This window comes from Amblyomma maculatum, chromosome 2, assembly GCF_055883805.1.
Source record: "Amblyomma maculatum isolate TAMU_Amacu chromosome 2, ASM5588380v1, whole genome shotgun sequence".
NCBI classification, from domain to species: Eukaryota; Metazoa; Arthropoda; class Arachnida; order Ixodida; family Ixodidae; genus Amblyomma; species Amblyomma maculatum.
In genome coordinates, this window is record NC_139345.1 from 157,651,520 (window position 1) to 157,678,740 (window position 27,221).

A 27,221-nucleotide genomic window follows, 5' to 3' on the forward strand; every position below is an offset into this window, starting at 1 on the left:
AAGGAACGTCTACTTCAGCCTTGAGGACGGCGCCCGTATCTGGTTCGAGAACCGAAAACAAGTATTAACTTCGTGGCGGGAATTCCGTCGTCAACTGCTCGAGGCTTACACTAGCGCGGATCGTCGCGAGCATGCCGAACGTGCCATTCACTCTCGCATCCAAAGGCCAAATGAGAGTGTCCAAGCGTACGTCGAGGACATGACGCACCTTTTCAGGAGAGCCGATCCCGCCATGTCCGAGGACAAAAAGGTCAGGCACTTGATGCAGGGTTTGAAAGAGCAGCTTTTCGCAGGCCTTGTGCGAAACCCACCGTCGACTGTAAACGGATTCCTTGCGGAGGCCACCGCAATAGAAAAGGTGCTACAACAACGTGCTGTGGCTTATGACCGACCTTTTCATACAAGCACAATCGCGGAATCATTTGCATCTTCCGAGCGGCATCCCGATGCATTGCGCGAACAGATTCGCAGCGTCGTGCGTGAAGAACTAAGCAAGTTCTGGAGCTCTCTGCAGCAATCGCCAACTTCCGTTTCTGCTATAGTGCGGGAGGAGGTGCGGCAGGCACTCAAGAGCCCCTTTCGCCTGTAGTTCCGAGCCCGCCATTGCTGTCGGGGACCGACAATCGTCCCACATATGCGGAAGTTCTGCAGAGTCAGGCTCCCCCTTCACCACCGTCCATTCTCGCGTCACCTACAGTTCCGCTGCCCTCGGTGCAGCCAGTGCAGAACTTCGACAATCGTCCGCTGCCCCGACGCAAAGCCGACAAATCCCGGCCTCGGCGGCTGCGTTTCGATGGTGGCGAAACGAAGTGGCGTCCGTGTGCTGTGCGATGTCAGCGCACGTTAAAGATCCCCAGGTGGTCGAAATTACTCCGTAGCCCTCCACTACGGCTCCCCTTTCTCTCTATCCACTTTCACTCCCACCTTCATCCCTTCCCTTACGGCGCGGTTCAGGTGTCCACAGAGCAAGTGTGACAGATACTGCGCCTTTCCCTTCCTATGAACCAACCAACCAACCAACCAACCAACGCCTGACCGCCGTCCGCTTTGCTTCCACTGCGGTGAACCAGGACATCTCTACCGGGATTGTCCGTATCGACGCCTCGGTCTTCACGGCTTCCGCATCGACTCGCCTCCTCCCCGGTTTGGTCAACTACCCCGAGTTATTGAGGAGTACCTGGCGGAGCAGCGTTCTTCATCTCGTTCGCAGCGTCAGCCCCGCTCCCCTTCACCAAGGCGCTCCTCCTCGTTCACCCACGGTTCCTCGCGAGAGGACCAAGGCCGCTCGTCTAGCCCTCATCGGAAAATCTGAAAACAGCGACCTTCGAGGGCGAGGCCGCTGGTAGTCGCTGCGTTGAAGACCTCCCGTCGTCGCCGCTTCGATCCGACCGCGAACTGCTGGTACCGTCACCTAGGGAAGCAAAAAGCGTTTCTCTGGACATTCCGGTTATTTTAGACGGTCGCACTACGGTCAATGCATTAGTGGACACCGGTGCCGATTATTCAATTTTGAGTGGTCGCATGGCGACTGTTTTGAGGAAGGTGCTCACTGCTTGGCCAGGTGTGTACCTTCGAACCGCCGGCGGTCATATAGTTACTCCAAAGGGGATGTGCACGGCTCGCATTCAGATTAACGGACGTACGTTCGTCGTTAGTTGCGTTGTTTCAAGTGACTGCTCCCGTGACCTTATCCTCGGCATTGACTTTCTGCGGGAGTACGGAGCAGTTATCGACCTGCGAAAGAGACTCGTCACGTTTTCGATGGGACAATCTACCGAACAAGATAGTAGCAGTCCTTGCAATGCCGCACTTCGCGTTTTCGCCGAGAGCGTCTCGCTGCCGCCGCGAAGCAGTGCTGTTGTGGAAGTTACCTGTGACGATTTCCGTACCGGTGATGCTGTAGCGGAGGCGAACCGTTCACTCCTGCTTGCTCAAGGGATTTGCGCTCCCCGAAGTTTATTGTCGTTTCACAATGGCCAGGCTGCACTCCTTGTCTCAAATTTTTCTAATGAGCACCGCACTTGTTCCCGGGGACTGCTATCGCTTTACTGACCATGTTGCGCACGATCCGGTCTGTTTTGCATCCATGGCAGTAGAAACTAACGAGCCATCTCTTGACAACATCGACATTAACTGTCACTTGTCAAAGGAGAAACGGCGGGCCTTAGAGCAACCGCTGCTGGACTTCAAGCACTGCTTTGCTTCTTCCTCGAAGGTTCGTCAAACGCCCATCACACAACATCGCATCATTACTTATGACGACGCTCGCCCAATACGACAGCAGCCTTATCGTGTGTCTGCTAAAGAACGAGAAGTGATCCAGACACAGGTTCAGGAGATGCTGGATGATGGTGTTGTGCAGCCTTCACAAAGTCCGTGGTCTTCACCAGCAGTCCTGGTCAAAACGAAAGACGGCACTCTTCGATTTTGCGTCGACTATCGGAAATTGAATAATGTGACAAAGAAAGATGTATACCCGTTGCCGCGCATCGATGACTCACTGGACAGATTGCGACGTGGGAAGTATTTTTCATCTATTGATTTAAAAAGCGGCTATTGGCAAATCGAAGTAGACGAAAGAGACCGAGAAAAAACCGCATTCGTCACTCCAGATGGCCTATATGAATTCAAAGTACTCCCATTTCGATTGTGCTCTGGCCCAGCTACATTCCAAAGGATGATGGACACCGTCCTCACTGGCCTCAAGTGGAAGATCTGTCTTGTGTACTTGGACGACGTAGTTGTTTTTTTCCGAAACATTTGACCAACACCTCGAACACCTTCGAGCTGTCCTGGAAGCCCTCCGTTCTGCTGATCAATCAATCAATCTTTATTTCAGTTTGTACATGCAAACTGGGGATGGTGAGAAAAAAGCAGTGAATTTTGCACCGCTTGACGGGCCTCACCACCCCTACAAGTCAGCAGTAGGCACAAGGCAAGAACAACTACTGGTAAAAAAAATGAATACAAGTGCATCTGCAGAACAAGGTTCACAGAACATATCTCATAACTGGCAGCAATAATAGAGGCAGAAGACCGTGAGGCTATAACACAGAGTGGCACAGTACGTTCAAACACAATTGACATCACTGTAGCATAGATTGCTGAATAAAGCTTTTACGAATGGAAGAAAAAAACATAATATTTACTTGGTCACTCAAAGGGGTATTTAAGAACTTTGGCACAATAAATCTCAACATACAAAACCCATAGTTAGTTCTGCACTTTGGTAATGCAAACCTACTCTGCAGTCTGATGTCGTATGATGAGTGGCGACATGTAATAGGAACAATTTCAGAAAAAAATGAACCACCCTTTTTATCGTTGATTTATAGAGACATGCAAATCTGTAGTCAAATAATTTTTTGAAAGGTACAATATTATAATGTAGGTAAATGTGCCTAGTAGGCGAATCATACGTCCCGTTGACAATTGCGCGAAGCATTTTCTTTTGTAATGTTTGTAGTTTAATGACATTAGATACCGTTGTATAGCCCCAGACAAGGAGGCAATAGCTAAAGTGCGAATAAAAAAAATGCATAATATAAAGTAATTTTAGTTTTGATAGGTAGAATATGCCTGTTACGTGAAGTAATTCCGACAATTCTAGAAAGCGTTAACACAATATTATTAACATGGGCATCCCATGTCATCGTACTGCTAAACGTTACACCTAATGATTTGAATGTGTCCACGTACTCGATTTCACTGCCATTGAGGTATAACAAGGGGCGGTAAAGTACTTGTTTTCCTTTAGGAAGGAAGAGTACTGCTTTAGTTTTGTCTTTGTTTATCTTTAATGAGTTGGCTGATGACCATGTGGCAAGCGATAAGAGCGTGCGGTTCGCGGTGTCTGCTAAGCTTTGTACGTCTTTGGAAGAAAAAAATAGGCTGGTGTCATCTGCATATATAATGTATTTTACGTGGTTACTGGTATTAGGGATGTCATTTATATATATATTGAACAGGAGTGGCCCTAAAATGCTGCCTTGAGGGACGCCATTCGAAATTTCTAGAATCTGTGAAGAGGAATGATTAATCACCACATACTGAGACCGTGAATTCAGATAAGATTTGATTAGGCTGAGAGCATGTCCGCGTATGCCATAGTTCTCTAGTTTTGCAAAAAGAATATCGTGATTTAGGCAATCGAAGGCTTTACTGAAATCAACGAAAACACCGAGAGTTAGAAGCTGTGGCTCAAAATTTTTTAAAATGTATTCTTTTTGGACGAGTAGCGCATGCTCCGTGGACCTATTTTGTGTAAAGCCATACTGACAGTCGGTTATTACGAAATGTTTCTGCAGAAAATGTTGCAAACGGATGCGAATCAGTTGTTCTAAACCCTTAGAAAAGTACGGAAGTACAGACACTGGCCTATAGTTTCCCAACTTGTTCGCATCGCTTTTTTTATATATCACGGCTACCCTGGCTAGCTGCATGTCAGTAGGGAAATGAGCTGTAATAAGTGCGGTGTTGTATATATAGGTTAGGCATGGCGTAATTATGTCAAGAATGTACTTAACTGGTCGGCTCTGTATATTATGTGCATCAAGACTGCAGGTGTCTTTTAATTTTCGGCATATTGCAAAAACTTCACTTTCGTCCGTTGGTCTTAAGAAGAGAGATGCCTCTATCTTGTCACTCAAGAAATTCGCGATTCCGGCATTGAATTGGCTATAACCTACTTCGGAAAAGAATTTATTAAATGCATTTGCAAGGCATGAACCTGAAGTCTCTTTACCATCGATTTTTAAGCTCGTTATGTTCCTGCTGTGTGTGTTTCTATATAAAACTAAGTTTAAGCGCCTCCATTTTTCTTTGGGATTTCTAGAAAGCTGGATATCAAACAAGTTGTTATAGTAAGCGGCTCTAGCTATCCTAATTTCTTTATTCAACTGATTGCGCAATGATTTAAATCTCGCTAGTACGTCCGCATCTCTCGTTTTAATGAACTGTGCAAACATCTTGTGTTTCTTTTTCACGAGTCGCCCGTCTCGGCTGCGGGAGGTGGTTAGTTCGAAACCCACCGCCGGACATCCACCGGTAAAAATGGGTACAAGCGTCCCTCGGCCTGGCGCTCGGCTTTTCCAGGGGTGTGCGTTTGGGAGAAGCTCCGTAAACCCCACTGCGCGCCCCTCCTCCGCAGTGGGCCCAAACCCAGTTTCGAACCTCGGAGCCTGCAAATGTGGTTCAGTTTGTCTTGCAAAGGTACTTCCTTTGACCCTCACCTGAAGTGCTCCCTTAGAGCCTCAGCTGCAGCACGCTGAAGCCCCAGAAATGCCACTTCGGGTATACAGAACTCAAGTTCCTCGGCCATGTTGTAAGCGCCATGGGGTGCGCCCGGATCCCGATAAGACTGCTGCCGTCGCACGATTTCCCGTTCCAGCTAATAAGAGGGTTGTTCAGCGCTTCCTCGGCCTGTGCGCATATTATCGGCGTTTCATTACGGATTTTTCTCAGATCGCAGAACCTCTGACGCGCCTTACAAGGAAGGACACCTCCTTTGTGTGCAACTCTAAGCAGCAGATGGCCTTCTCTTTGCTTCGTGAGCGCTTTAAAACATCCCCTGTTTTGGCGCACTTCGATGAAGCGGCTGACACTGAGGTGCACACTGACGCCAGTAGTATCGGTCTTGGCGCGGTCCTTGTTCAGCATCAAGACGGGTTTGAGCGAGTAATGGCCTATGCTAGCCGCACTCTCTCTCGTACCGAAATGAACTACTCCACCTCAGAAAAGGAATGCCTGGCGGTCGTATGGGCTGCTATGAAGTTTCGCCCCTATCTTTATGGCCGGCCATTTAAAGTCATCACGGACCATCATTGTTCGTGCTGGCTGGCAAATCTGCGAGATCCATCTGGACGACTTGCACGCTGGAGTTTACGGCTTCAGGAGTTTGACGTAACTACTGTTTACAAGTCCGGCAGCAAACACGAAGACGCCGACACACTGTCACGAGCACCCGTTGACACTGGCGATACTACAGCCGATGACGATAGCGGTTTTCTAGGAGCCCTCAGCGCACCTGAGCTCAGGGATCGACAAAGAGCTGATCCAGACATCCTTCCACTCATCGATTATCTGGAAGGGCGTGATACGACCCTTCCTCGACACCTATCTCGGCACCTTGGTTCCTTCTGTATGCGGCAAGGCGTCTTGACGTATAAAAGAAACTCCCAAGGCCAAGACAGAACTTACCTTCTGATAGTGCCATGCGAGCTCCGTGAGGATATTCTCCTTGCTTGCCATGATGATCCGACGTCTGGTCATTTGGGTTGCTCACGGACTCTTGCTCGAGTGCGCAGCATGTATTACTGGTCAGGACTCTCCGCAGCTGTGAAACGCTATGTACGAAGCTGTCGCGAATTCCAGCGCCGTAAAACACCGCCCCAGAAGCCTGCCGGATTTCTCAAGCCCGTTAAAGCACCCCGCATTCAGTTCGACCAAATTGGAATGGATCTCCTTGGCGCTTTCCCTTTGTCGCAGGCGGGAAACAAATGGATAGTAGTCGCTACTGACTACCTGACTCGATACGCTGAGACAAAGGCAATCCCTCGTGCCACAGCTTCCGAAGTAGCAGAGTTTTTCATGCACAACATAGTCTTGCGGCATGGCGCCCCTTCCTACGTCATTACCGACAGAGGGACAGCTTTCACTTCACAGCTGATCGACCGCATATTTGAGCTGAGTTGCACGACCCATCGCAAAACCACAGCGTACCATCCACAAAGCAATGGCCTTACAGAAAGATTGAATAAGACGATTGCGGATATGTTGGCAATGTACGTCGATGTGCAGCAAAAGACCTGGGACGAGGTGCTGCCGTACGTCACATTTGCGTATAATACAGCCTTACGAGAGACAACGCGCTTCACACCATTTCGACTTGTTTACGGACGCGAAGTTCAGAGCATGCTCGATTCCATGCTCCCGTGCCCAGATGATGACCAGCTATCCTCAGATGCCCAGCAATATGCCATCCGCGCTGAGGAAGCCCGCCAGCTCGCCCGTGTGCAAATTGGGCAGCAGCATACCACTGACGCGCATCGTTACAACCTCCGGCACCGCCAGGTTGACTACAAGCCTGGAGACCAAGTCTGGGTATGGACACCAGTTCGCCGTTCAGGCTTGTCAGAGAAACTCCTTTCCCGCTACTTCGGACCGTACAAAGTGTTGCGCCGTGTGAGTGACCACAGTTATGAAGTTATCCCAGACGGTGCCACACAACCAAAACGTCGAAAGCACAGCTCGGACATTGTGCACATTGTGCGACTGAAGCCGTACTACCACCGATAGCGTATGGCCACCCGCTGTGCCCACTCTCTTGCTTTTCACACCGTTTTTACCAGCCTTTCTCTTTTGTTTTTCGGAAGGAGGGGGTAATGCCACCTAGCGTTGCCAGGTGGCGCATGACTGAGGTGTGAAAGGAGGACGAAGTTGAAAAGGACGACAAAGTGTCGCTTGCACGTTTGCGTCTGTGCTGCTGTGTTGTGTCTGGGCTACCCCCTGCTATCATTGGTATCATTAGTCACCGTGTACGTGACAATATTCAGTTATTATTCTCGTGAACTCCTGTCTTGAAGTGTTCACTTCATATCGTCCCCGACGGGGTGCCTCTGGCGCAAGGAACATCCGTTGAACCACGTTACCGTCTCTGATGGCGCACCACTGGTGCACAAAGGAAGAGAAGAAACAACGTAACTTCACTAGCGCAGCCGACAAGATCTCTCTACGGGTCAAGTAGAGACAAAGTAAGGCAGCAGAGAAGACGGACCAGATGCAGGCCGCAAGAAGCAGCAGCAAAAGAAATCAGGAGAGGTAGTAGCAAGGACCAGAAAAACGGACCAGGGACGCGGGACAGAAGCCGGTTAGGAAGCGCGGCGCGTCGGTCAGCGGCGGGTCTACGCAAGTATAGGCAGCTACGCACTCAAGGCTTGAGGCGAGAGGCAGCGCATCGCAGTCTCCACTGAAGCTGGCAGCGGACATCGACACCAGAGAGCATCAGAGGGGATCAACTCATCGAAAACTTGAGTTTTCCCGGTTCCATTGGTCGTGTCTCTGTCTGCGTTCGAGCCGGTTGGGAAGTTTTAAGGGTGCGTGGGTCCGCATGGATAATTTCCGAGTTTAATCCTTGGTAGAAGAAAGAACTTGAAATCGATAAAAGGCTAATTCTGGAAGTGGAACAGGTGCGGTTGAAGGAGCTGCAGGCAGAAGGGAGGAAATGAGCCCAGTTCTGGGTGCAGCATGCTGGATTTGGACCGCGCGATTGAAATTGCTATAGCGGAGCGCCATGAAGCTGATCGGAAGATAGCTGTGGCAACACGGTGGATGAGTGTATGGGGCGCAGAAATGCCTAGCATAGAGCCACACAACTGGAGCAAGAAAACAATTGCTTAACCCAGTCGAAAAAAACTACAGAACTGTGTCAAAAATACGACAAAATATTCTGTAGTTCCGTCGTAAACGTCAGATTTTTCTGTAGTTCTGTAGTACTTTTCTGTTGTAACTACTGAAATTTCTGACGTTACTACAGAATGTTCTGTTGTCACAACAGGTTTTCCGTAAAAAACCGCGCAGAAATTCTGTTGTAACATCAGAAAATTTTCTGTAGTTTTTTCCGACTGGGTTATTAGGCAGGGCAAGGAAGGTCCAAGAAAAGAGCAGCGAGGTTACCTTGAAAAACCAATTCGTTAGCAGTAGGATCTTTTCGATGGAGAAAGATGCAAAAAAGGCAGCAAGCGAGGTAAAACTTCCGCAAGGGCGCGAACAGTGCAGCTCTACCGCTGCCCCGGGACTCTATGCGAGTGAGGACACCGTCGTGGTCGACGACCGGACAGGGAGGCGTGAGGAAAAAGAGCAGGCGAAAGAACGTGCATCCTTCTACGAAATCGTTAGCTAAGCGGTGGTGGTGGTTAAAACAATTAAATGATTACAGAGGTGTTTGGGTTAGAGACGTATCGGTCTCCCCCTCACAATACTAGGTGGAGCCCCTATTCCGGGGCCCCATTGGCAAGCAACGCCGCCCGCGTCCGTTGAACCAAGGCCTTTTGAGCCTTGAGGTCTTGACAGCCGAGCAGGGCCGCCTCCCAGTCCTCTCTAGTTGGATTGGGGTTGGGGGGAATGGATGGGTTTGACTGGCACGCCCAGACCATGTGAAAGGTGTCAGCCACCTTCCCACAGTACTGGCACGCACCATCAAAGGACGGGTTGAAGTGTTTAAGCACCGCCGGGCACAGTACTGTATTGGTAAAAATTTTGATGAGGAGGCGGTCGTCAGCGCGATCCAGTCCCTTACAAGGGGCCGGGTAGCGCCTGTGCTCCTCCTTGTAGTAATCGGTGATGTCTTTGAATGTAAGGGCCAGATTGTCTGATTGGGAGTAGGCTTCCAAGGACAAGGAGATAGCCCGGGGAGAGAGTGCGCGGGCGGCCTGATCGGCCTGTTCGTTTCCCCTGAGTCCCTGGTGACCGGGTGCCCAAATGAGATTATGCGGAGTTGGGTCTATGTATCGGCAGCTAGATTGCAATATACGCCGGGCAAGCGGGGGAGCCCATCCCAGCCTATAATTCCGACAGGCCCCTCGCGAGTCGGTGATGATGTGTTTCGAATTGGGAATACTGAGAGCCAGAGCGATAGCAATCTCCTCCGCGTGAATTGTGCTGCAGGCTTTGAAAGTTAGCCCGTTAACCGTGTTTGTGTTGTGTACGACTGCAGCCGTATACCAACCCCCATGGTAAGGGCCGGCAACATCCACATAATACACGTGTTGCTGGTGACCATAGTATCGCTCCAACGCTTCCGCGCGCGCCTGGCGACGACCGTTATGGTCTTCTTTGGACATGTTGCGGGGAAGGGGTCGGACCTGGAGGGCGCGTCTCCAGAGTTCTGGCACTCTCACCCTTTCCTCAATGTGGTAATCGTGTTTGATGTGTAGCCGGTCCAAGAGGCGGCGACCGGACGTGGTCTGTGTAAGACGCGTGTATTGGCTTAGTAAGTGGGCTTCTCGTAGCTCCCGGAACGTGTTCACCACGCCCAGAGCCAGAAGTATCTGGTTGGACGTGCTGACCGGACGGTCGAGAGCCCGCTTGATGACTTTCCGGTTGATGGCCTCCAATTGATCCTCATCGTGTTTACGCAGATACAAGTAGGGTGTCGAGTAGAGGATTCTGCTCGTTACAAAAGCATGGGCAAGCCGCAGTGCATCCTTGCTTCGTAATCCGCCCCGCTTGTTGGAGACCCGGCGGACCATACGGCCCACCTGGTCTCCCACCATGCGAAGTTTGGCCAGAGTGGTGTCAACTCTGCGTTGATGGTGTATGAAGAGGCCAAGGACGCGGATCTCTTTGGCCTCCCGGATCGGTCCCGAAGGGAGGACGGATGCGAAGCTGAGTTGTGTCTCGAGGGGACGGACGTACGTGCACAAATTCAGATTTAGCTGGGGCGCACTGGAGTCCGCAGTAGGTCGCGTAGTCGTCGACTACGGTCGCCGCTGCCTGCAGGCAGGACTCCATGTGGCCCAGGTTACCTTGCGTGGCCCAGATTGTGATATCATCCGCGTAAAGTGCGTGATGTATCCCGGGAAGAGAAGCCAATTTGGAGGGAAGATGAAGCATGGGTAAATTGAAGAGGAGGGGAGACAAGACAGCGCCTTGAGGTGTTCCCCTCGAGCCGATGGTGTATGGCCCGTGTTCCGCATCTTGTATGCGTATGTAGGCTTGGCGGTCTGTAAGGAATTGTTTTATGTAATTGAAAGTTTTGTTACCACAGTTGGTGTGACTGAGGTGATCGAGGATTACTTCGTGCTTCACATTGTCAAATGCGCCTTTAAGGTCCAAGGCCAGGACCACCTTGTCATTGTGGGGGCATTCGACAGGATCTAATATGTCGTGGTGGAGCTGAAGGAGTATATCCTGTGCTGATTTTTGAGGGCGGAAACCGAACATGGTGTCCGCGAAAATGTGCTGTGTTTCGAGAAATTCGGAGAGTCTGTCGCGCACCATTGTCTCCATCAGCTTGCCGACACAAGACGTGAGAGAGATGGGGCGAAGGTTCTCCACATCAATAGGTTTGCCGGTTTTCGGGATAAAGGTGACGAGAGCCGACTTCCAATCGAGAGGGAGTGGAGTGTCTCCGTCCCAAATACTATTGATGTATTTGAGAAGCACGACATATGCTGCATCGGGAAGGTTGGCCAAAAGCTTGACCATAACCTTGTCGCGCCCGGGTGCAGTGCCGCGTTTCATCTTGCTTAAGGCCGCCCGGAGGTCGTGGAGCTGGAACGGAGTGTCCAGCTCCGTGTTCTCTTTGCCTGCATACGAGTAGGCGACTGCCCGGGGGTCCTTGGTGGTGCACAGGTATCGATCCCTGAGTGTGTGCGCTAGCTGTGTTGTCGTTCCTGTAAAGTTGTGCATGACTTTATGTAAGTGGCGTTGGGTTTCCGTGCGTTTTTGTGTTGGATCGATGAGCGCGCGGAATAGGCGCCACGTATTACGACCAGACATCTGGCGCGCAGCCGTGTTGCACCTGTCTACCCAGTTAGTGTCGGCTAGCTGGGCAGCATATTCCGCGGCTTGATGTGTGAGTTCGAGGATGCGTTTTTTGAGGCGTTTGTTATGTTTCTGTTTTTTCCATCTTTTGGTGAGGCTGCGGCGGGCCTCCCAAAGATGTAGGAGGTGGTTGTCTACGTCCGTTTGCGTTTCCGTGAGCTGTATCTGCCTTTCGTGTTGTTTCAGTGCAGACGTGAGTGATTTGTACCAGGTGTCATATCCCGACTGGAGGGGGTCTACGATAGACAGAGAGGTGCGGAATTTTGTCCAGTTCGGGACACAAGCTTGTGTTTGTGGGCGTTTCAATGGACGCGTGTAGATGGTTGTGTAGATTATACAGCGATCACTACCAAGAGTTTCCTCTGTGTTCAGCCAGTCGGCATGGCGTATGTTGCGTGTAAATGTGAGGTCCGGGCAAGTGTCGCGTTGAATCGAATTTCCTACACGTGTTGGGTTGGTGGGGTCGGTGTGGAGGGTGAGTCCGAGTGTAGAGAGAAGTTCCGCAAGCTTCCTCCCACGTGTGTTTTCCCGGGGATACCCCCAGAGCCTGCTGTGAGCATTAAAATCACAGACAATCAGAAGTGGGTCCTTTCCCGCTACCTGCATAGCTTGCGTGAAAATTTCGCTTAACGTAACATTTTTAAGTTTCGGGGGACAATAAATGTTTAGAATGTGTACAGGTGGGTCAGACCGCCTTAGGGGCAGTACTGACACCATCGTGTACGCGAACGGTGGTGTTGTGGGGAGTGTGACTTCCTGTGCAGTATATTGCTTGTGAACAAGTATACATGTCTGCGGGTTGTGTTGAAATGTAGTCTAGTTTGTGAGCTTGACGCCTGCGCCGGGTTCCTGAAGGGCAACCGCGGCAACGAGGAATTCAGAGGTCTCAAGGTAGAGGCGGAGTTCATCCCGCTTCTTGGTGTTCTTGAGACCTCTGCAATTCCATTGCGTTAGTGTAAGCGGCTGAGTTGTTCTGGCTCTCGACTTAGGGCTGGGGGCCATATTCGGATACGGAGGGTGGGATTACGTTGTTAAGACCTTCCAGTCCGCTAGTGCCCGGCGCAGACATGCAGGAGTCTTCAGAAAGGTCAGACTCATCGGGAATGACTCTATTAAATTTTGATGGTCGGTTAACGTCCCTCATTGCACCCATGCGTTTAAGAACGCGAGGATTTTCCTGTATCCATTTTTGGATAATGTGAGTTACAGCTTGTGTCACCTGTGTGATGACATTGTCCAGCTGACGCGCTATTGTGTCATGGATAATTTTGGGAAGATCAGCCAACTGCGTTTCAATCGCGGTGACCCGAGTCTCCAGGGTTCCGAAGCGACTCTCCATATTATTAGGAATCTCCCTGTCTGTTATGTTTTCTTCCTCGTCGCTAGAGGAGGGTGGCGTAGTGATTTTATTTTTCAGCGAGTTAAGCTCACTGGCTAGTTTATCGTTTTGAGCTCGCAAAAGGGCGAGCTCGCGTTTAAGTTCCTGCGTCTCGGCGGTGCTGGTGAGGGGGGGAGGGGAAGAAGAAGAAGAGGAGGCGACCCTTGCCCAGCTGCCTACCTTGGATTGTTTGCAGGCGGCGCCGCCAGGAGGAGGCTTTAGAGCTGGGAACTCCGCGTCTCCGGGTGGTGGCGTTGATCCAGTTGATCCCGCTGTCTTCCTATTTGGTGGCGTTCCGCCGCGGTTTTGCGTCTCCTGTTGGCGTTTCTGTTTGGCGGGGGGGCCCGATGTCTTGGGCCTTGGCTGTTGAGGCCTGATGAATTTCCCCGTGCATTCGCGGGAGCTGGGGAGGTGCGGTCCCCCGCAGATTATACACACTGGATTGCATTCGTGGGGGGCCATCCCCTCAGTACCAGCCCCCACGTTTTGGCCACAAAGTCCGCATCTTTCATTCACTGGAGTGGGACAATTGTCCGCCCGGTGACCCAGGGTGCCACAACGGTAGCACGCTGGCACTGTCTTCTTGTAACCCCTTACGGGAGTCAGTTCTGCGTTGTAGTGTACGTGCCGCGGAACGTTACGTCCCACGAAAGTGAGCACAGCTACGTTGGAGTTCCCCAGCTTGCGCACATGGACGAGTTCTCCACCACGCAACTGCACACTATGTTTCAAAGAGTCACTGGTTTCTAGGTTGTGCACAGTAATCACTCCGCGACACACATAACCGGTGAGCTTGAGGTGTCCGTGAAGCGGGAGCGGTCCTTTGCTGGTGTTAACTTTGAAGTCCGTGAGCAGCTTCTGAACTACCTCGGCGTTCTGCGTGCCACAGACGATGATGTTTTGTTCCCAATTGGGAGAAATGGTGATGGCGTTCATGTGCTGCCTACCAATGTATTGAGAAATGGCAGCGCCGAGCTCCCCCTGTTGAAACGCTGTCTTGAGGTCGACCGTAGTACTTGGCTTGATCACGATCACGTAGTCGTCAGAATTCATCCTGACAGTTGGTTTCGGCGTCCACTTGGAGAGTGGGGATGAATTTTGTTGAGTTTTCGAAGACGGAGCACGAGCGTCTCCCGTGTCTGCATTGTTCAGAGGAGTCTTTGACTTGGCCGCTCCTCGTGCGTTTTGCCGGCGAAGTCGCCGGTTCTCGACGACTTGAAAAAGGGCAGCTTGTTCCGCCGATATGGTGGATTGGCCGTCCTCTGGCTGGCTTATAGGGACAGACGACCACGACAGAGTCGTGGGGTCGTAGCCGCGTTGTTCGTGCTGAGCCATGTTGATTGGGTGGCCAGCGGGCGTCTCCGCAACCAGCGGCGGGGGAGCCGCAGCCGTTAGGCTTAGCTCATCCGCTACGTGGTTATGCGCAGATTTGCTCTAAATGGCCGAAAATTGAGCGTACCTGGATATGATCGGTGTCTCCAGGATCGCGCTGCCTTCACGGATGCAGATGCGCAAGTTTCGCAGGAGTCAGATCTAGATTTCTGCGGTTCCAGCCGAAAATCGACGGAGCCAGTACGCCACGCGTCCGATCGCTCCGCGCTGCGCTGCTCGTGTCCCCACCTAAGCGGAAGAAAGCTAGTTGCTTGGTTGGTTGGTTGGTTGGTTGGTTGGTTGGTTGGTTGGTTGGTTGGTTGGTTGGTTGGTTGGTTGGTTGGTTGGTTGGTTGGTTGGTTGGTTGGTTGGTTGGTTGGTTGGTTGGTTGGTTGGTTGGTTGGTTGGTTGGTTGGTTGGTTGGTTGGTTGGTTGGTTGGTTGGTTGGTTGGTTGGTTGGTTGGTTGGTTGGTTGGTTGGTTGGTTGGTTGGTTGGTTGGTTGGTTGGTTGGTTGGTTGGTTGGTTGGTTGGTTGGTTGGTTGGTTGGTTGGTTGGTTGGTTGGTTGGTTGGTTGGTTGGTTGGTTGGTTGGTTGGTTGGTTGGTTGGTTGGTTGGTTGGTTGGTTGGTTGGTTGGTTGGTTGGTTGGTTGGTTGGAAGTCCCAAAGCGACTCAGGCTATGTATGAGAGACGCCGCAGTGGAGGACTGGAAATTTCGACCACCTGGGGTTCTTTAACGTGCACTGACATCGCACAGCACACGGGCGCCTTGCTTTTCGCCTCCATTGAAAAGCGGCCGCCGAGGCCGGGAGTCGAGCCCGCGTCCTTGTGAACAGTAGTCGAGCGCCGTAACCACTGCGCCACCCCGGCAGGGTGGAAGAAAGCGTCCAAGTTGGATGCAACGAAACTCCTTCCGGGCCAGTGATTTCCCAGTTAGATGAAGCAGCTGTTCAGGTTAGCTGTACCGATGTTGCTCCATCTGGGCCAGTGATTGCCCATTTCTATGAAGCTGTATCGAGGGCGCTAGTACGGTATCTTCGGACGTGAACGGCGTGATCCGCAAACGCTACCTAGGCCGGGCCGCGAAAACGCGTGTTTCGGTGCGCGTGAAACCGACGAGAACAATGTCCCACAGCAGCGAACTTCCCGGGACTAGGTAGTATTCCTGCCGGTAAAAGCTTATCACTCGAGGCAAGGAAAGACAATTTTCGATCCGTGAGGGCACAAGCCATCGAGTGTTCACCCTGTTGTGGCGGCGGCCTGGCGAGTAATCGTAAGGCGTTAGGGCTTCCGGTTCAGATATCGCCCGCCGGCTCGAGCCCACACAGCGGCAGGGGGTGCGACCGAGGAAACTCAGGTGTTCGTCCGTGGACGATACACTGGCGCTAATGAGTGCTGAATCCTTGAAAGTGTGCGTGTATGTGTGGGTGTTCGAACGACAATCAGAGTGCGCGAACCCGAGAACTGATGCCATGCGCATGAACTTGAACTTTGTGTGAGACGCAACTTGCGCACGCAAATCGGGTTTCCGTTAAGGGATCAATCTTGTTTTTTAATTTTATTTAGCTTTTTAATTTTTTTGTTGTTGTTGTTGTTGTGCCCCCGCAATATTTGAGTATTGTTTGTCCGTATATATGTAGTATTGTTGGGGTTGTGGTCGCATTTGGGCAGTGGCGCATACCCCTGAAGGGGCGCTTGGCTTCATCGGTCCCTTGAATGAATTATTTCTAAACGGCGCCATTAGCCGTGTTTACATGAATGCTGCAGCTAGCGCATCGCATCGCATCAACTTTCTAGTGTATCGCATTCATGTAAACAGGGGTAATGCGCTAGGAAAGCGCATCGCATTAATGCGCCAGAGGGGCTGGATTGAGAGGGGTAAGTCGACTTTCTCCTTGCATGTAAACCCGGTCGCATCGCATTACGGACAAGATGGCGGCGTCCGGCGAAGCGGTGGCGGCTCGCCTCACGAACAATTTGTCTCGCATTCGCTGCAAACGAGTGGTCAACGAAGCTTTTTATTTGACTGAAGATGCCTGCACCACGCAATTCTGGCGACAAAACGCCTCAAATTTTAAGATAGCTTCTGGAATCGGGCAGGTGATAGGCTTAGTAAGCGTTGTTGGGCGCCATAGACATGCTTCTGCTTTTCCTTTTTTTTTCTGTGAGAGAGAGAGGGTTTAGTTCTCTTAAAGTTGAAGGGGGAGCTGGACGTCGGAACCAACCAATCAAGTTGATGTCTATGGTGATTGAACATTGTGGAAATTAGGGCCGGACCTGAGGTGGTAAAACCGATCCCGAGGGCCCAATCCGGCGTTCTGGGCTAGGTTTAGATTCTATGCATCGTCGGCTATGCCGAGGTGGGAATATTTCCAAGTTAGCCAGTTGCACCTTGCATCTCTGTTGTAAATGTTATGGTTGTAAATTTTTGTTGGGTGATTAAATATTCAGTTATTCTTCTCGTCAACTCCTGTCTTCAAGTGTTCACTTCATACCGCCTCCGACGTGGCGTCTCTGGCACAAGGAACCTCCGCTGAAGCACGTTACCGTCTCTGACGGCGCACTACTGGTACACAAAGGAAAGACAACCAACAACAAAAGCATCACTTAGACGTTATTGTGAAAGCACCGCATCTAATTAGCAACTAAACAGGAATGATGACATGTCTCGAACATGTGTTTCTTTTGTTATAGGGGATTTTGTCGGCTATATATAGCTGTTGTGTTGCTTAGCTTCTGCGGCATGTCTGGGGCACAGAAGCTAGCGCGCTTTATAGGAGTTATCCGTTGGCTGGCAGTGAGTACAGTTTAAGTGGCAGCACCTTATTTGCCGCATTTTGTCTTTCTCACCTGACTCGCATGTTCCGTGCGTTCGCGGTCTTTTAGCGCCCGCCATAACTAAGCTGCTTAACGCGCATTATGGTTAGCGAGGCTTGGGTTTGACGGGACGCCCACGTCTGGCCTTTCGTGGCGGAAAGCCACGTGATGAAACAGCAGCAGTGCACTCTACCTCTTTTTGTGGTTCTTTCTTTCCACCGCAGGTCGCTCTCGCCAAGGGGGATTTAGCGTAATCGGCGCGCCGACCTGCGGGCCTTGGCTGATTTAACTCAGCCATGTTTGCTTCTCAGACAACCGTGAAAGGAAAAATACCTTTATCGACGAATTATAACTAAGGCCACCTTCATTCCCAAATTTATATCTGGTCAGATGGTGTCAATGTAAAACCTTAAATTGGCGGCGCGGGTTTAAGTATAATTAACCAAAGCAGGACACGTCTGCCTGAAAAGGCGTCACAGAAGCCACCTATATTAGAACATCTAATAAATAGCGAAAAAGTTGTAAGCAATGGAAGAGGTTGTCTTTCAGGCCAAATGGCGTTCTGTGATGGGACAGAGAGTTGACAACTTTGCAGTATGCAAAACTTAGCTCTATAGTACACGGCAGTGCAGTGTATACGTACAAGTGCCCCTATAGCAAAAACAAACATATGCTAGCAGTGGACAAAGTGCTTCCCAGTATGTGGGAAGTATAGGGTGGCATTCAGAGCACTGGCACAGAGAGCTAGAATTGGGGTAACGGGCTCAAATGTAGGCTCCTCTTGAGTGATTTTATGTCGCCTTAAGGAGATGACACTACACGTATTTTCACGTGAAAGGCTTATCAGTCTTACATATCGGGTTCTGCAACTTATTTCACCCTACTCCGGAAATCTGAAAAAGGTCGTTGCTATCTGTAATACGAGGCATGCGCCACTTCGCGCTCCCATTTCATGCTGTAAGCAACAAACACTTCACTACTGTGCCCGTGCCGACACGGGAGGTGGTATCGATGGCCTGTTAGTGGACAGCTCGCTAGTTTGTATCAGTTACTGTGACGGTACTATGAATGCGCTGATTTGTTTAATTCAATTCAAGTGTAATAAATATTTATTCGTCGAATGCGGTGCACTACTAATTCAAGCTTCCAGTGCGCGTTCGACTTTCACCTTAGCAGTGAGTCGTTGGGCATGCTAACCGCAGTTGAAATCTAGGACAGTCTTTCGCATCGGTAACTGGCTGAACCCCACGTGGGGCTGCGAATTCGAGCGGTGATTTCATTGAGTGAGGACATTGCTCTCTGAGCAGATAAAATCCCTTTATATTCAAACGCAATTTCATGCTTATATAGTTTATAAAGGACAAGAAAATTTATTGATGCGAAAGCATTACTTGGCAATGTCAGCAAGGTCGCGTGTACAAAACGTGTGTACGCAACTTGTCCACAGCCGTGGTGTCGTTCTCAGAAGTGCTAGGATCAAACGTATGGTTGTGAGATAGAGCTTGATGTGATGATGCTGCAGAAAAAAAAAGTTATATCAATAGGAAGATTTCGTAATTATTTATCGCCACACATGTAAAAGTAAAATAAATCAGACGTCGCAATAGCCATGAGACTAATTTCGACGGCTAAGGGATGTGACGCTACGCCAACTGGACGTGGATGCGTTTCTGATTAAATGAGCCAAGTGAATACGTGATAGTGAACAGAAGTGTGTAATGCATATCAATAATTCAAAGAATTCAGAAAGCACTGCAGAACCTGCACTGGGGAAATGCGTAAGCCTGAGCGTTGCTGTGTTGTCCGCGAGATGTGTTAGCGAGATTCCGCAAGGGCGTTACCACGCCTTTCCTTTCCAGTAAACAAATTATAGAACGCCGGTGAACTTTGATGCGCTCAAGGGAACGCTGGTTGTGTTCGACAATGGGCGCGCGATATGCCGTGTTCAGCAGCAACGCTGGGGCTTTCCCATTTCTCCAGAGCAGATTATGCAGGGCTCCCAAATTTTAGCTTCTTCCAGAGAACTCAAGCAACGTTATTCAGTTGTCGCCACATCACACATTTTTGCTTACTTGTCGGAAAAAACTACAGAAAGTTTTCTGCTGTAGCGACAGAATTTCTGTGCGGTATTTGACGGGAAACCTGTTGTGACAACAGAACGTTCTGTATTAGCATTAAAATTTTCTGTAGTTACAACAGAAACGTGCTACAGAACTACAGACGACACAAACATACTAAAGAAAAACTAAAGATCTACAGAAGCATACTACAGAACGCGTTTACGACAGAACTACAGAATATATTGTATTTTTCATACGGTTCTGTAGTTTCTTTCGACTGGGATGTCAGCTAGTCTGTCACAGAAATGCATATAACGACTTTTAAAGCTACCCTTGTCGAGCCAAGGTCATTGGGGTAGTAAATTTGGCCTCAGGTGCTGCGCGACGAGCCGGCGCAGCCAATTTCTTATTCGCACATGCGGCGCGCGCAGCCGTGGCGCTCGCTTCTTCAGCAGCTGCTGCTTCACTTTTCTTCTTCTTCTTCTTCTCCCTCGTTGTAATGGCACATACCCACAGTGGGGATTGGCCAGAATTCGTTGTAGGTGACATAATATTTTTGATAATGTCGATTTGACTGTATGATATGCTAGTGTTGCTGAAAAAACTTGAAATTTTGAGGCGACCGCAGACCTGCTGTTTCTTCTTCTTAACACATCTGGCAAACCTTATTTGTACCGGCACATATTGACACGTGTGTAAGGTGTAGAAGAAGAAAGACCGCGCTCGGTAGAGCTGGAGAAGGTTGAATTGCAGCCCAGCGAGGTCACGGCGTTGACGATGGGATGCTTGGCTACAGGCGTACGTCCGACCTTCTAGCTCATCACGAAGCAATCTTCAAAATCAGCTAGCAGGGATGACAATTTCATAACAAATATACATTATTGCGTGTGAAAGGAGGATTTAATGAGCTCGTCCGACGGCTAACGCTGCCTGGACTTCGGGCACAGCACGGTCGGATTACTAGCCACAGGTCGCTTCTTCCGCGCGAGAGATGGACGCCAGAGGCAAGCGACGGCAATAGAGATGGCTCGCGCTGAGTGGTTATTGCCTTCCTCACACTTGACATGTTGCCATACAGCCTTCTGGCTGTATGGCGACATGTCCTTTTCCCTTTTCCACCACCTTCACCGCTATTCACCTGTCTCCCCTCTTGTGTTGTCCCCTTCAAAACGTCTTCGATACTTTAGTGTCGTCTTGACCCGGCTGTGGCGTCATTGAGGTTCGCAGACAGCCATACAGCAGTTGAACAGCAAACCGTGTCTCACCATGTCAAATCGAGCTTCCTTTCTCTAAACAAAGCATTCTATATGAAACTAACCTGACTTAGCAACATAGCATAACCAAGCATAACAAATCGTTCTCTTGAATAATCGATTTTAGCCAAGCTAAACCGTTGCCATTTGTTTCTGCTTCGTGTACTCCGATCGAAGTGCTATTTTGAATTCAGCAACCAGAGTCGCTTTCTCCCTAGGTGTCCTGTCCAAATTATCGCTGTCCGCTGCAAAACAAGTTGAATGTAACAAGGAACAGATAGGCATAAACCATCAAAGCATGAAGCTTCAAGTCCCTCAATCCTCCTCTTGCCACAACCGTATTTGGAAGCTTCGCCGCTTCCCCTACCTGATGTTCCGAGCACTTTATTCGCATCAGTGATTCTTTTAATCCGCTGTCGCAACGTCGTCATTGTGACAGATCAATCATTTTTGTGTTAATTGGTTCAGATAACTTCGAAGATAAATTGAGTCAGGAATCAGAAAAACGGGAAAGAAATATTTTCTAGCTCGTTTGAACACCAGCTTCCTTCTAGAGGAAAGCCCAGAGGTTTTCCATGCCTGACACTGCAATAAAAGGGTCTGAAAATGTTAGTGTTGCATTGTTATTTTGGTTAAATTACGCATGGTTAGACATAATTATCAGCCTGGCGGCGAATGCAAAGCAACACGGTACTCTGAAAATTTTCACTGCAATCTAGAGACTGCTCACGTGATGTGAAGGTGGTGTGAAACATTATTTATCACCGTTAGGTTCGTTCATTTGTCCTAATTTGAGTTTTATTTGTTTGTGTTATTAGTATTTGTTATTGTTCTTTGTTTTTAGATCTATTTGTCTTTACATTTCTGAAGTCCTAATTTCTGCAGCCATGCTGATTACACATATGACATACGTATAAACCTTGCTTGCTCCCTAGTCGTACAAGCACGTGTCGCCTGACTCAATTGGTAGCTTGTCTGGGCCGCAACCCGAGAATCGGAATCCCGCCGAAAATAACATTTTTTTTTTCGTTTAGCGCGATCAATTTCCTTATTAAGGTGAACCATTTGAGACGTGTGGTAGACCTTGATTCGCGTTGCATATAATGTTTTAATCCCTTTCACTTCACGCTTGATGTGTCTGAGAGAGAGAGAGAGAGAGAGAGAGAAGGCTTTATTTACACCGACATGGACCTAGGGGCAGGGGCTCCGCCAAGGGGAGGGTCTCCTTTCCGGCTCTCCAGCGCCATGGCCGCAGAGAAGGTTTTGAAGCAAGCCCCTCCGCCAGGCGTAGGACGGCCTTTTGTTCATCCGCATTTGAGCTGCGGATGTATGACTCCCAGGTAGTTTGATCAATATGATCAGTTTTTTTAGCTCCCGGAGAATCGGGGCATTGCCAGATTAGATGATTTTGACTCAGAGGTACGTTGCAGAGATTGGAAGTCTCTGGGTCACCTGTCAACTCATTATGAAGAGTAACACGAGGAAAGAAACGATTGGCCTGAATATTTTGTCAGGCACTGCATTCTGAGGGTATTAGGGACCTATCTGGTGGTGGATAGATCCTTCAGTTTAGTCATGGAGTCTCAGAGAGCTCCTTGTAGGCGAAGAGAATGTATTTGTCTCCGGGTAGCGGGATATCTATGGCCGCTCGGGTGTATATATCTCGAGGGAGGTGATGAGCAGGCTCATTGCCTGGTAGACCCTCGTGAGCTGTATCCCAGATGACGTAAACCTACCGGATTAGTGGGTGTTTTCTCAGTAGACTGGCTGCCTGCTTGGAAATGAGGGCGTTGCCGAAGTTCCTAACAGCCGCCTTATTATCTGAAGGGATTATTTTGGCTTCAGTGCCTGTATACGGTAGCGCTATCGCAGCCACTTCAGCTGTTAAAGCGTTACACGTATTAATGGATACAATTACTTTCTGGGAGTGGTTTCCATCTACTACTGCTATGACCGCGGCCCCTTCAAGCCTGCAGGCAGCATCGAAATAGGCTTTTTCCTCAGGATGATCGTTTATTAGTTTGCTTTCAATAAATTTTGCTCTATGCTGTCTTCGTTCCTTGTCATGAATCGGGTGCATATTCTTATGGATCGGCGCAATTTTGAATAGTTTCCGCGTCTCAGGCTCCAGGAGTTCAGCGACATAGGGTGGCTCACCTGACTGAAGCTGTAGTTCTTGCATTATTTCTCGGCCCACTACAGTGGAATTGAGCCGCCAGATCTGGCTGGGCCTCCCTGACCGCTTTATCAATCTCTTTCCAGGTATTATGCCTTCCTATAGGTAGCTTCTCTGTCGACGAGTTGAGGGAGGGGGGGGGGGGGGGGGATGCCTAAAGCTCTTTTCAATTACTTTCTGATCATTGTTTTTAACTTCTCTACTTCACCAGGATTGAGATTGAGAAAGGGGGTGGCATAAGTTATCCTGCTGATTACAAAGGCACGAAGCAGTTTTATTAGGCTGTGTTCTCTGAGGCCTTTGTTCCTGAGAGAGATTCGCCTGAATATCCCCGGTACCTGGTCGACATACTTCTGAAGCTTTTTCAGGATGGTGGTGTTTTTCCTATTCTGCTGTAGGAAATACCCCAGGATCCTAATGGTGCTGACTCTCGGTACCGTGCTCCCTCCCACGTATACCTCCACTGGTTCGTGTAGGTGCGGTAGGTGGGATTCTCTGGTTAGTTGTGATTTGCTTCACATTGAGAAAAGTTCAGATTTGTGAGGAGAGCAAGACAGTCCTCTCTCTAGGGCGTATTTTTACACTATATACGGCGCTTCCTGCAGCCTATGCGATATATCGGTGCTGGAGCCTCCATCGGCCCAGATTGTTATATCGTCTGCATAGATGCTATGTTTGATGCCTTCTATGAAGAGTACCGGGGAGAGGACAGATTCCTGGGGTGTTCCTCTTCTCCCGGTACTGATGGGCTCGGACCTAAGTCCCACGAAGGTAACTTCAGTTTTCCTGCAGGTGAGGAAATCTGTGACATAGTTGAAGCACTTGCTTCCCACTCCCGCCGAGTTATTCGAGAACCGCTCTGTGCTCAACATTATCAAACGCGCCTTAGTGAGATTATGTCCCAGGATTACTCTATATGATGCATCGTCCTCATAAGCGTCCATGATGTCGTGCTTTAATCTGAGCATGGCGTCCCCATTGCCAGGAAGCCCTTTCGAATTTGGCGCCGGTTGCTGATTGCTCCGAGGCTAATGACGTCACCGTCCTACTTGACCAATCCGAAAGTGTTTGGCGAACAAAAACGCCACCGATGTTCAGTGCTGATGAGCACAATTAGGCTTAGCGTTCAAACTACTTCAGTGTTTCACGAAAAAAAGCCGGTGTCTAACGCAGTGTTGAGTACAAACACAACATTCATGACTGGCAGTTGGTAAGGGGAAGTACATTCTCACCCTTTATAGAGGGGCGGTGCGGAAACTGAAGGGTGGAAAGCAGGAAAGAACTTCCAAAAATGCCGTGAAATATTTCGTTGCACACTTGGCAATGACCAACCATGATTAGGCAGAATTGAGAGCGAATAAGAATGAGGCAAAAATTAAAGTGACTAAAAATGATAACAAAATGAGGAACGTGCCTCAGAAGTTTGTTCTACAAAACTAAGCATGGAGAACTTAATATGTAAAGTATTTGGTGCGAAGACACAACCGCGTTACGTTGCAGGGAGTTGCGTGCCCCTCCACATCGGCTTGGTCTTATTAAGTAGCTTAACGACGACTCCATTGACTAAACCGCCCCGTCCTGGTCCCTTGGGACTCAAACTGTCTACTATGTAGGAAACCTGAAACAGTTGAGCACGTGTTCCTGGATTGTTGGAATGCGGTGTTTTACTGGGTTGTGTTACAAAGGACACTTCAAAAAGACCTGCCATTGAGGCCACGTGGAATTCGGTACTTGACGACTGTTAATGATGATATTCAGTATGACCTTATTATGCTATTGGGCCTTCACAGTATTTGGAGGAGTATACGATGGTTTATAGACACTGTGATGTCGATGCACGATCTGTATGTGATTATTTTGTTGAACAAGTGTATAAACTAAAAGAAATTTTGAAACAGCAAGACGCTGCGGAGGAGGTCTTGAGTCTGATGGGCGAACTTGTGGTAATGACAGTCCATTAGACACGGTTGTCAGCCAAGGGGCATGGCAACCACGATCTTTTAGTGATGTATTTGTACCAATTCATGCAATAAGGAAAAAAAAAAGTCCTGGTGGTGCAGTGGTTAGGGCGCTCGCCTGCTGTTCCTAAGGATGCGGGATCGAATCCCGGCCGCGGCGGCCGCTTTTCGATGGAAGCAAAACGCAAGGCGCCCGTGTGCTGTACGATGGCAGTGCACGTCAGAAACCCTTAGGTGGTCGAAGTTTCCGCAGCCTTCCACTACGGCGCCCATCATAGCCTGAGTCACTTTGGGACGTTAAACATCATAAACGAAACCAAACCACAGACTAAATCATGTTTTGTGGATTGTTTGCTGCACACGACAGGGGGACATCTCTGTGTATTCGCAGCATCAATAACCATGTTTCTCGCAGCTTCGTATGTTCCAAATTGAAGTCGAAGGTTTAACCCAACCCTGAGCCGTGGCTTTGCGGCACTGATAAAAGACCATGGCGAAATTATCATTAACGTATCGCTTTTGTCGCGGCAACACCTGGACAATGTTCATACTGTACGAATTCGTCACAGGAAGAAGTTATTAAATATTGTGAATTGTGCCTTTTAAAACTAAGAAGTTGTTTTTTGCACTCTAGAAGAGATAATATTGACTGTGGTTCAGCTGTGGTTAACCCTAGTCGAGTAGCGATAGCTACAGACCTCCGGCTACGCTTATGTTTCGCTTGTAGATAAACATGTTAGGCAGAACTCGAGAAGCATTCATTATCAGAGGTCGGTGCTTTAGATTCCTCATTAGAGGCTAAGCAAGCCCTTGTAGCGGCATCGCTTTCACAGCGTTTGGCCAACTAGCTCGGAACGCTCCTCTTGAGTCTCTTCAGCGTGCTGTCTCCTCTCCAATGCAACGGAGATCCCTGGTCTCCTTCAGGCTGGCCGACTTTTCACCATCTATACTGCGGCCTCAACTACGGCTGCGGCGACGCGGCAGCGGAGCGCGGGATGTGACGTCATACAGAGGGTACAGCGAGAACCCAATGGCAGGAGTGGTGGCCAAGATGAGCCGAGTTGCCAGATAATCGAGGCTCGTGGTGTGACATCACAGTGCGGCGACGGCAAAGAGGCGAAAACCTGACGTAACTTACCTGTCGCTACAAAAATGGTAGTTGCTGAGCACAGCTGTGCCAGAATTTACGTAGCGAGACGTACGTTTCCTTGTCTGAACTTATTGTGGTCATGCATGTTTAGCAATCAGAGTCAGATCCTCTTTTGTTGGTTTTCGCTGACAGAACTCTTCCCTAGGGCCAATGGGCAGTTGTGCTCGGCAGCCTGGCGTCACCGTTTGGCAAGTCGTTCCTCTATCTGTTCTGCGTCTCCGCTGCTCTCTTCGCCTTCTTACTCTAATTCTCTCTTTGCTGCTGTTATGCGCCGTTTTTTACTACGCTCCGCCGGCGGCTGCGTTTCGATGCAGGCGACACGGAAAGACGTCCATGTACTGTGCGATATTAGTGCATGTCACGGAGTATATTTTATTCCGTGGTGTACGTTAAAAATTCCCATGTGGTCGAAATTACTATTAAGTCCTCCACTAGGGTTCCTCTTTCTCTCGTTTCACTTTCCTTCCTTCGATTACAGCGCGGGTGAGGTGTCCGCCCCGCCGGGGTGGTGCAGTGGTAAGACACCCGACTACTGTACCGTAGTACCCGGGTTCGCACCCGACCTCGGCGGCTGCGTTTCGATGGAGGCGAAACGAAGAGGCGTCCGTGTGCTGTGCGATGTCAGCGCACGTTAAAGATCCCCAGGTGGTCGAAATTACCCCGAAGTCCTCCTCTATCACTCCTCTTTTTTTCTTTCCACTTTCACTCCCACCTTCCTCCCTTCCCTTACGACGCGGTTAAGGTGTCCACGAGAAACAAGTGAGACAGTTAGCGCGCCTCTCCCTTCCAATAAATCAATCGGGTCTGTGTCAACAGAACAAATGGGAGAGATACAGTGCCTTTCCTTTCCTGCAAACCAATTTATTATTATTATTATTATTATTATTATTATTATTATTATTATTATTATTATTATTATTATTATTATTATTATTATTATTATTATTATTATTATTATTATTATTATTATTATTATTATTATTATTATTATTATTATTGCGCTCTGCATCTTGGCATCGCCGCTTGGCAAGGCGTTCTTTTTGTCCGGGCGTCTAGGCTGCTCTGCACCTTGGCGTTCGGAGCGGCGGCGAGGCCAGCGACGAGGCGCGCCCCACTGATGTGATAACTTCGTTTTTCCACCAGATAAGGAGGCCCCCAATCCCCGCCCCTGGCACGCAGGCCTAAGGGGAGAGAGCAGAGACCTATGCGCCCCAGCTGAGCGCTGTGACGTCACTCGGCTGCGGCGGTTGCTAGGCAACGGCTGAAGGTCACGGTGCGGCCATGGCAAAACTGGTGCCGCGGCCAAACGGTGAGACTTTCACGTATTGTAGCTGTCGCTAGAAAAAGCGCGGCCACTTGATCCGCCATGTGCAAGATTGGCGCTGTTCGCTGCAGTGCTCGGCCCAATATAGGCAAGCATATATTGGGCCTATATTGCATATATTGGGCATATATTACCTATATTGGGAAGAGCACAGCAAGATTTAATATATGAACGCTTTTATATTAAGAAAT